Raw genomic sequence first — 10,659 nt, 5'->3', positions numbered from 1 at the left:
TGCGGTCTTCGCGTCGTCGACCAAACCCAACAGCCATCCACCCTTCCGTTTGCCGCCGCCGCGACGGACCTCGACGACCGTTTGTTAGTGTTGCAGTTTGCAGTTTGAATTCGGTACCCAAATAGTGTAGTCAGCCCCCGTGCCGTGCAGTAGAGTTTCAAAAAGTGACGGATCTGCTGAAGTCAGTGTCTGCGTTTTTTTTGTTGTTGCTTCGCAAATTGCCTTTTTCCATTTGGCAAAACGTGCGGTGTGTATCAAACGCGTGTCTTTCGTTGCTTTGCTCCGCAAATTTGCACCGTTCAAACAACAAATTGATAAGGATTCTTCGTTTGTGCCCCGTTTCAGACGTCCAATCGCGAACTAGAGCATTTTTAGTTAGTCCGTTTACCGCTGTCGCCGATTGAAGAGTGTAGGTAAATATCGCCGCGATACGTGTAGTCAAGATAGCAAATAGACATCGTTTACGTTTTTTTTTCGGGGAATTGAGTTTGTAATTGATTCGCAGTAGGCATTTGTTGGTTGCCTATTTGTTAGATGCGTGTTGCTCATTTAATACGTAGCAGACAGTGCACACTGGTTCAGAAAGCATAATTAGGCGGACAAGAGGTTTTCGTGCCGGTTAAGTGAACAACAATCATAGTGTATACAGAGAACACGTTAAGAACTTTTAGTAGCCGCCCCCACAGTTATGGATAGCACACATATAGTATCGGACATATAAGGGGCCCAAACGCAAAGGGGTGTAGTGACATTTTGATCTGTTTTGAGTTAAATACACTAAACAATTCTACTGTGCACAAGCTTTGCAGCGGCATTTTTAGGTGATTTATCGTTCAATAGAAAAAGTATCATAATTCGTAGAAGATGGGCTTATTGTATGGAATGAAAAATTAGTGAAAAAACTTCAAACTTGTTTTTCACGAAAGCAATTTTTTGCACTTACACTTTTATGCTTCTAACCCCCTCATATAAAATGCATCAATGCCTTTTCCCCATACAGGTCAACTTCAAAGAGTTATATCTTCGCCGTTTCTCAACCGATTCTTTTCATTTTTTTCTGTGATGAACTACAAATTACCTCAATTTTTGATGATTTTTTGTGTGAAAACTATTGATTCAAAAGTACAGATAGGCTGAATCTTGACAAAAAAAATGCAGCAAGACAAAAAGCGATGTAGGACACAAAAAAAGCGTCGTATCATTTTCGTGTCTACGGCACATTTGGTTCAAAATGGTACGACGTTACATAGTTGGAAGAGTTTCCAATTTTCGCAGGATTTGTTCTAACGGGAAATAAATTTGTCATATCCCGGGAACTCCGTAAATGGTAAAATAAATCAAATTTGATATATTTTATTTTGATTCTCCATATTTTATTTATATTATTTTTCACACCCATTTATTTGTTTGATTATTTCTATTTTTCTAAGCAATTAGGTTTTGTTTCTCCAAAAACCAAATTCCCATGGCTTAGTTATAAAATAGATTTGGGGGGAGGGGGTGGTAATGCCAAGGGGGCAAATGCCTCGGCCCCCCCGAGAAGTGAAAATAAGTGAAACAAAATTTAATGAATAGGGTGCCGGTACTAATGGTTGTAATGTACCAGTAGATTGGACTATGAAATAAAACGTACATTTTTCGATAAAAACGACATGTGTTATTGTTGGTGGATAGATCGCCTCTAGTATAACCGATTTGCCAAATTTCAGCTTTTTATTCTATAAAAAAGTCATTTAAATAATTAAGTTTACGTAAAAAAATTGCTCCCTTGCACCAATAGTTGCCGTCGTGTTCCAGTAGTGGATCAACGGATAGAAGCAGTTTTTAAAATGGATGTATAAAAATGAAGAAAAGTCCCAGGGATGATCTTTATGCTTCATTCGAAAGATATTAGTTGCTGTTCCGAAGGAAAAATGTTAAACCTATGTAAAAATTTACCATTTTGTTTAAAATTCCTTGTATTATTCCCAAACGTCTACTACTGGAGTACTAGCACAACTTCTGGAACACGTGTACCAAAAGTGGCTCAAGCGATTTTATGTTAAAAAAATAGTTTTATCACTCTTTTTATATTTTTCCCGTATAGTAGAGGTTGAAATCTTTCTGTTGACGCCAAAAGATCTGTGTTAAGGCTTTTCGTTATTTTGTTATGATTTTTTATAGCTTAGGTAGTCCACTAATGACACCGGCACCCTAATTATTTTTCATCATGATTTTAAATTTAAAACACAAACCTGATACGATTTCTAACAGAGATATTATGACATGAAGTTATGTTAATTTGTATTTAGTAGTAAAGCGAGAATGATGCATGCATCATAAAAGAGTGCCACCCCAACTCCGCGAGGCCTGTTTTGTTCTGGCGGGTCACTCAAGAGATCTAGAAAAATGTGAGTAGAGGTGAGCATAGCAGCAAGAGAGAAAGAGTAGGTACCAGAAAAATTCTCGCATTTCGAAAAACCCTCACTCGAATCGTTTGAGGATTTGTGTTATGAATTCTAAGTTCAAATTTTACTGCTCATAAAACCCTCGAAATCGTTTTTCGCATCGCAGAGGAGTTTCTGTCAAGCCTGACTGAAACTACTTTTCTATCAAATGTAACTGAAATTCTTCTGAAAATTCGATATTTCGAAACTCATGTGCTTTTTTGAAAGTAATTTCTCTTTGTCCACAAAGACTAGTTAAATATCTCATAGAAGCCACTCTCGACAGTGGTTTGTTCCTTTATTGTAACAGATATCAAATTTAAGATTTAAAAAATATGTATATATTAAAAAAGCACATCGTTTAATCATGCTACGATATGATCATTTTTCCAAAAAAAGCGAGAAATCTGAATTTTTACACAATAAAATTTAGTAAATCGATTTACTTTTTGCTTCGATAATGACTGTTGTTCGTTACATGGAAATATCTGCAGCAAAACTGAAAAAAATGTATAAATATGATCTTTGCTATTGTGATCCAAGTCTCGATTCTAACTGCAACATTTTTTCCAAGTCTTGAACGATTCAGTTAAAACTCAATCTCATAATGTATTGTGTACGACTTTTAAAGGGAGCATGATCCGTCATTAATTTGAGAATTTTCAAAAGCAGTTTTTTCGTTAAAAATCGTGAAAGTTTACATGAAAATGTATTAACTGTATTCAATTTTGCAACCGAAGCACAGTAAATACATTTTCGTCTAATAAATTTCACTTTTGAACAAAAAAAACTGCTGTTGTTTCGATGTTTACGACGAACGTTAAGTATTTTATACATATGATTAATTTTACACAACATTGCCGAATTGATGTGGATATAGTCAATTTCGAATATTATTTCATATTTTTGGAGTTTTCCGGATATTTTATTTTCATAAAACATACTAAACATTCCTGTGCTAAGCGTTTCCTGCTAATTTTGTGCCAATGACCCCCGTCAAGAGATCTGACCCGGGCCCCCCGATGCTCAAATCCGGCACTGCATGCATATTGGTATCAGCTACCTGTTCTAGATCAATGTCGCTTCATCTTGGAAAAGATTATATCATAACGTCGATCTTACCGGATTTATTCCAACGTAAACAAAACAAAATAAGATTGAAAACACGCATGTGATTTTTTTTTTCGTAGTGCTTGTTAAATATTTGAAGCGATTTATGTTAATACAGTGCTCAAATCTTTGGTTTCGAGTGAGATTTACTGTGAAATGTGATGAAACGGAAATAAAATTGCGTGCGTCCCCTCTGAAAGTGGCATACTTTCAGTTATTTAGCATTTGTTAAAATAAAGCACCATGTGAAGAATTAAACATATTCAACATTTCTTGGTTTGTTTGGGCGGTAATTGTGCTTTAAATTATATTTAGTCAGTTTAACTATCATACCATAGTATCTTATGGGCGGATTCATGGAGAGAATATGATTTGAAAAAGTGAAATTGTGGCAACCGGAGTGAAGATAATATGGCGCAACAATAATTGATAGATTGTCATCGACAAATGCTATAATATCATCATAAATAAGGGCACACTGTTATGATTCGGCATTTGTGAAAGTAAAATTGCCTTAATAAATGCTGATCGAAGATGATTCAGCTTTATTTCCTATTTTATGGTAACTAAGCAGTTGAGACAGTTGAGGGTGCTATTTTGAAGAATATACTTAAAAACAATGAAAAAGGACATTAGTTTGGCGTTTTTATATCAGGAATACATGTTTTTGATTAACAACACAATGTTAATGTTGTTTTGTTGGTGTGGGGAGTGATAAATTCGCAATTCTAATGGTGTTATCGCACCTTAAGAGCCCAAATACTGATATAAGAGGTATAAAAAGGTAAGTTATCAAGAATTAAGTGCAAGTTAATCAGTTTAAAAGCATTAAGCAATGATAAAATATTGATATAATACACTTTGTTGTCATGAAAGCAACAAAGTGTATTATATTAATCTTTTATCATTGCTGTAATTAATAAGTGCCATTCAGTCACTACAAGCACTTTAAATGAGGTATTTCATGCTGTAATAAAGCTGGTTTTGTAGCCACAACATTTTAATTGTATATTTTGTCTCTATTTTTTTTTTTTTTTTTTTTGAATACAACTAAGAGCTGACATACAAAATACCATCTTCTAGCAACGTTAAATGGCACCTCTAGCTATTATAGCATTCACGTCATACATTAATAAGTCCACAAAAATGTCAAATTGCTGTGAAATTGTTACTTGGGTAAAGTTTGAAGTTTATCTTCTCATACAAATGTTCATAATTTTTCAATACATTTCTATATGCCATACTGTTTTAGCACCACCGCACAGGGTCATTTTGATTCATAAATACCTTTTCTCCTATCCGTCGGATTTAATTGCTCTCGTCAGCAAATTTCATTATTATGGTTTGACGAATGAGTTTTCACTATGGAATGATAAGTTTGAACTTACATTCCAGTACCAACGTGCTTAGAACATTTTTCGAAACTTCTCCATTGTAATTTCTACATAAACCTACATCGTCTTTGGGTCACCTTTAAATCACCACCTAGGAAGCTGAAAACTTCACAAAACACTAATTTTATGGTAAGGATGGCAAGGAAGATATGAGAGGTTGAATTTTCGAACATTGTTAGATTTTGAACCGCCCTAATCTTCATCATAGACCTAACCACGCCCTCGCATCAAACAAATCGAATATGATTTTATTTTTATTTTGTTCCATGTGATAAAAGTGTATCAAAAATTTTTGCGTTGAAAGCCAACAAGTAGCTATAACTTTTCCAAATCTCGATTGATTCCTGTTATTTGGAAAGGCTGGGAGTGAAAGCCCCTTACTTGAATATCATTCAAATCACCGTGACATTCTTCAAACAAGTTTTGAATTAAGCTATAAATCTCAATAAGAAACTGCCCCACTTCCCTCTACTGAAAGTTCTTAACATATTCTCTGAAGACACTAAAGTTGCAAAACCACAAAATCGATACAAAAACCTCATGTCCGCCCAAATACACTTTCTGGACCAGTGTGCAGTGATCGCAGGCCTACTACGAATCGACTCATCGCTTCATCTAACAAGCAAAGTGGCCAACTACGATTGTTGTTCATACTCTAGTAGAGTGCGTTTGTGCGTCGGCTATGAGACTGCCTCGGAGTTAAACGTAAACAAATCGAATTAATAACTCAGTTCAGTTCGTGCTCCATTGAGTGGCGTTAGTGCAGTGCAAAGTTTGTCAGTTGGCTTCAAAAAAAAAAAAAGAAAAGAAATAAAGTAAAAACATACGCCCGACAGCAGCAGCAGCTGTGTCGGCGATGATTCACCCGCGAGTGTACCTTTAGATTATGCCTTTTCCGTTGGTAAATGGTTTTCTGTACCGCTTCGTTTTAGGTTGAATGCAAAGTGCCAGGTCATATTCGGATGAGATAAGAGCTTGCTGATTTGAATAATCAAATGAGTTGCGCTAGGTAAGTTATGATGCTTAGGTGTAGTGTATTACTAATATCAACTGAAAGTTTACCTATTGTGCTATGGGTTGTTTAAAAATGGTAAGATGGTAACATAATATAAGTATGCCGTTTTCACTGATATTTCCATACTAAAATAAATATTAAAATATCTTTTAACTTTCTGTTCTTATTTTCCATCTAAGTGTTATATACACGCTAATAGAAAGTTATACATAATTTAATTTAATACAACTAACACAAAATAGGTCTCTTCATGGATCAACGCCTTATTCGTGTAATTTTTACTTTACGGTAATTCTTTTTCTAACATTTCATGCCATACAGTGCTAAAAAAGCACAGGAGAGCAATTCTCGCTGAAACCAGGCCGCCATCGGTACCCATCGTTAGAATTCCAATTTTACGTCACTGATCGCTAGTGTATGCTAAAGCTAAGGGGTGTTCCTTTCAGTTTTCTCAAATTGGTAGACCCCTCGTATGCCAGCTAGCTAAACAGATTGCAAAAAGCCCATTTTTTTATAAATCTTAGTTATTTCTTCACGTGATCACGTCTTATATTTCTTTTGGAACACATAGCAAACTTAGTGGTATCGTATAGAGGAAGGAAATAGCTTTCAACCGAGACTCAAAAATTGTTGACGGCCGTTTTTGATTTGACTGTCGCTTTGAATTTTGTTAGAAAAACCGTTTTTTCACCATTAACCCGCTTAGAATTCTGAGGTCACCATCAGAAAGCGGAAAAAAAAACTAAGTAAGATTGGCTTCAAAAACTGGGTGAGCAATGGTATTTACCCTATGAAATGAACGATATCCTAAATCATGTTATATATTATCATGTTCTATGATTTTGACGTATATGGCGAGAACAATCAATGAAAATATCATATTTTGTACAACAAAGAAACAAGTTTTCAATTTTTGATGTTTTCTTCGAGTCGAGTGAAGAATAAGTGCATAAAGTTAAGTGAAATAATCTAGTGACCATCTTGGATTTTTAAGCTATCTTGATTTTGAGTAGTAGAATGAGTTTTTTACATATACTAGCGATCAGTGACTTAAAATTGGAATTTCAACGATGGGTACCGATGGCAGCCTGGTTTCAGCAAAAATTACTCCAGGAGAGATTTTTCAGGATGTGAAAAAAAAATACACAAATTATGTGTTGGTCTTGAAGAACCCGATATTGGGTGAGTCTTACTCAATTCTGTGTAACTGTTTTCAAGGTACATACACTCAGAGAATTTGTTTATACTAGAGAAACGCGGAGAGGATTTTGACTTTGTTTATAAACAATATTTGAAATGACTATCAACAATTGAGGTCATTCAAACAAAACTTTAGTGTGCGTGTCATCCTGTCAGTCGCCATAAGAAACCAAGCTTATCAATGACGTCACTTTTGTATCGCTTTTCACTAACACACATTCATCGTCTCTTTTGCGTAACATCTCTTTGAGTCTCATTGAATTTGCTCGATTGGAACCACGTTTGACGGTTCGATTGGAACCTTTGGTTTCAGAATTCGCGCTTCTCTATAATAAACAAATTCTCTGCATACACTGAGCTTGACGTTACTCAAACTGAGAGATCTCTTTGTCTTATTTGTTATTTGTTGCTCTGGTGTGGCAAGAACTTTAGTGTAAATGAGCAAGACATTTTTGAGTTATTTATGAATATAAAATTGAATGATACGTAGACAAAATTCTGTTCACCTATTCATGTTTTCAAATATCGTTTTGACTCATATTCCGAACACTTAAGGCCAACAGTGGCTTCAAATGCATCTAATTGGCAATTATTAGCTGATATTTGTGTAAATTTTAATTTCTTCGCAAAGTCTAACTGTTAGCTGTTGGATGTACTGAAAATAATGTTAATTTAATTAGTTTTAGTATTGATTTTACGCAAAAGAGTGAAACAACATTTTGATTCAAATGCCGAACACTGTGTTAATTCTGTCTCATATTCCGAACACCTTGATTCAAATTCCGAACAGCACGAATAAATCGTATTCAAATGAATAATTTCGCAAATAAATTTATCTGAGCTAGTTCTACTGGTCTCAAACTATAGAATCATCACTATCACGACGGTATAAATTATTTTGGAGACGGTTAAATTGAATTGCATTTGACTGCCATTTCCTTGTTATTTGGTGACATATTTCAACGAAACATTTCAACCAAATCGCCATACAAAAATCGAGTGTTCGGAATATGAGTCTGTTCGGAATTTGAGACAAAACGGTATGTCTGCAATTTCCCCAGTCAACCAATATTTTGATTTTTCGTGTTCAAAATTTTGGTCAATTTGGAGAAAATTTAGGTGTGCTTGAACTGTTTTTGAACTAATTACAAGCTTTACAAATGAGGAAGGCCTGATCTGGCTTTTAATCTTTTGAAATTATTCGGGTATCTTCAAGACGGTATTACTGTAAGAATCTCTGAGATTTCAGTGAGATTCCTGCAAACTCTGGTCCGAATCATTGGAATTCTTGTAAACTTTAGATCCCTATGATTTCCAGTTTCAGAGGAAATCTTCAATTATAGTATAAACCTTGAATGTCTGAATGTAAAAATGTAAAAGAAAATCCTTAGTTCTACCACTATCGTGAGAATTCATTTTTATTTCTAAGAATTCCAGGGATACTACCAGGAAACCTACCGAAATAACGAGAATACCACAGAAATACTAAGAATTCCATATCCATCATCGGAGTTCAACATGCTGTTTTTTTAATTCACAGAGGAAGCTCAAAATTCTATCGCTATTTCATCAAATTCTCAGTACTGAAATCTTGAAAATGTTAGGAACTTTATAATTCCACAATTGTTGTAATCTCAAAATCTCTTTATAGGACACAGATGTTTAGCTAAAATTCAAAAATTCTCAGAAAAATCTTTGTAATTATCATCATAAAATTAACATGCACATAAAGGGAATGCTAGATTTATCGCAAATTTATACTTCAAATCGTGTAAAATTGCATAATATACATGAATTAGTGTCCATGCTCGATTACGCGATGTAAAGCGGGAATGTAGTAATATTCGTATTTTCACATGATTTGTAGTATGAATAAGCGACAAATTTGGCATATATGCATGGTTTTATTGATTTTAAGTGTCACTCTGAATGGAATTTTCTTAACGTGCAGCATCACTCTGCACTCTGAATAGAATTAACTTGCAGTATCAGTCACAGGGGCCTTCCTCAGCCGAGTGGTTAGAGTCCGCGGCTACAAAGCAAAGCCATGCTGAAGGTGTCTGGGTTCGATTCCCGGTCGGTCCAGGATCTTTTCGTAATGTAAATTTCCTTGACTTCCCTGGGCATAGAGTATCATCGTACCTGCCACACGATATACGAATGCGAAAATGGCAATTTAGGCAAACAAAGCTCTCAGTTAATAACTGTGGAAATGCTCATTGAACACTAAGCTGAGAAGCCGGCTCTGTCCCAATGGGACGTTAATGCCAAGAAGAAGAAGAAGATCAGTCACTGCTCATGTTCGAAAGTAGTATGTACTACATGTTCGAAAGGTTTTTTATTCATACAAAAAGTGTAGTAAACTTTGTGGATTATGTTTTTGAGTAGATGCTACATGTGGTAAAGTTCAATGCTTTTTATTCATACCGCCCAATGAGTCAACTCATCCATGATTTTTTGACTGCTGAGTTGCGTGATTGACAACTCACGCATGAAAAATCTCAAGCGTGAGTTATGAGACATTGAATTTTTCACAACACTGCTAATGGTTACCACTTCTGATTCATACGCAGATGGTCATGGGTTCAATCCCAGGCCCGTACTTTCCTCGTACTTTGTTGTTGTATCTTTCACTTGCTTCTATCTTCCATTCTCCTCAATCTACCACACTCACACCCTATCCGTTCATAGCAGACGATAGAATCCGAGACGGACAAGAAACGCGTTCACTCTATCAAGCCCGTCTTTCGTTACGCCTGATACATAGACAGTCTGCTTACCAAAGAGCAAACCTCTCGCAGGCGCCATTGTTGCCTAAAAATAGAAGATCACCAGCACTTGTACACTGAGGGTGTCTGTTAATCCCAGGTAGTCATCTTGTTGGTCCCTTGCGTAAGTGCAGCTGATCTGGCGATACTGGGGTAGCAACCACGGGCGGCCAATCAAGCTCACGCTTTAGCTCAATTTCAGCTGATTACAATTCTATTATTAAGATGTGCATCTAATCGGTTTAATACTAGTAAAAGAAATAATAGTAGTAAAAGCCGATTTTCATACAGAATGCTCAACATTGACATACTGTAAATTTGAGCTTGTATGAACAGTGCTCAATTTTGTTATCACAAAATGCTATTTTTTCGAACCTTATGGAATGTTTAAATCACTCCAAATTGTATTAATTTTCATTACTAATATATTTTGAGTTTATTTTTTTTGCTTATGGTTCGAACAAATTCCATCCAGGCTTATATAAAAATTGTTCCCATTTTTGACAAAATGAAATCTACTATCATTTTCAATGACTCCACCTGGTGCTTAACTTTTTATTAGATTAAAAAAATATACATATTTTGAGACATTGAGTATATCTGCAGTTTACTGCAAAAAAACATTTCAATAACTCATACGAGCACAAAGTAACAGCATGTTAAAGTTGGGCATTTGGTATGAGAATCGGCTTTCACTACTATTATTTTGAACACCATTGTACAGTCGACTCTCCACATCTCGATGT

General features: G+C 35.4%; 1 protein-coding gene across 5 annotated transcripts in view; it reads left to right on the top strand.

The window, feature by feature from the left end:
- The first annotated feature begins 223 nt into the window (after nt 1-223).
- The window catches only part of LOC5576069, an 81,079-nt gene continuing 70,643 nt past the window's right edge, over nt 224-10,659 (top strand). The window contains exons 1-3 of one of the 5 annotated variants that reach the window (XM_021843423.1): nt 224-247; nt 346-413; nt 5,863-5,939. The gene's annotated coding sequence lies outside the window, so the exon portion shown is untranslated. The other 4 variants (XM_021843426.1, XM_021843428.1, XM_021843424.1 and 1 more) reach the window with 4 other exon arrangements.

Source organism: Aedes aegypti, chromosome 2, assembly GCF_002204515.2.
Source record: "Aedes aegypti strain LVP_AGWG chromosome 2, AaegL5.0 Primary Assembly, whole genome shotgun sequence".
Classification (NCBI taxonomy): domain Eukaryota; kingdom Metazoa; phylum Arthropoda; class Insecta; order Diptera; family Culicidae; genus Aedes; species Aedes aegypti.
Note: the sequence above shows the minus strand (reverse complement) of the source record. Positions and strands in the feature narration are given on the sequence as shown.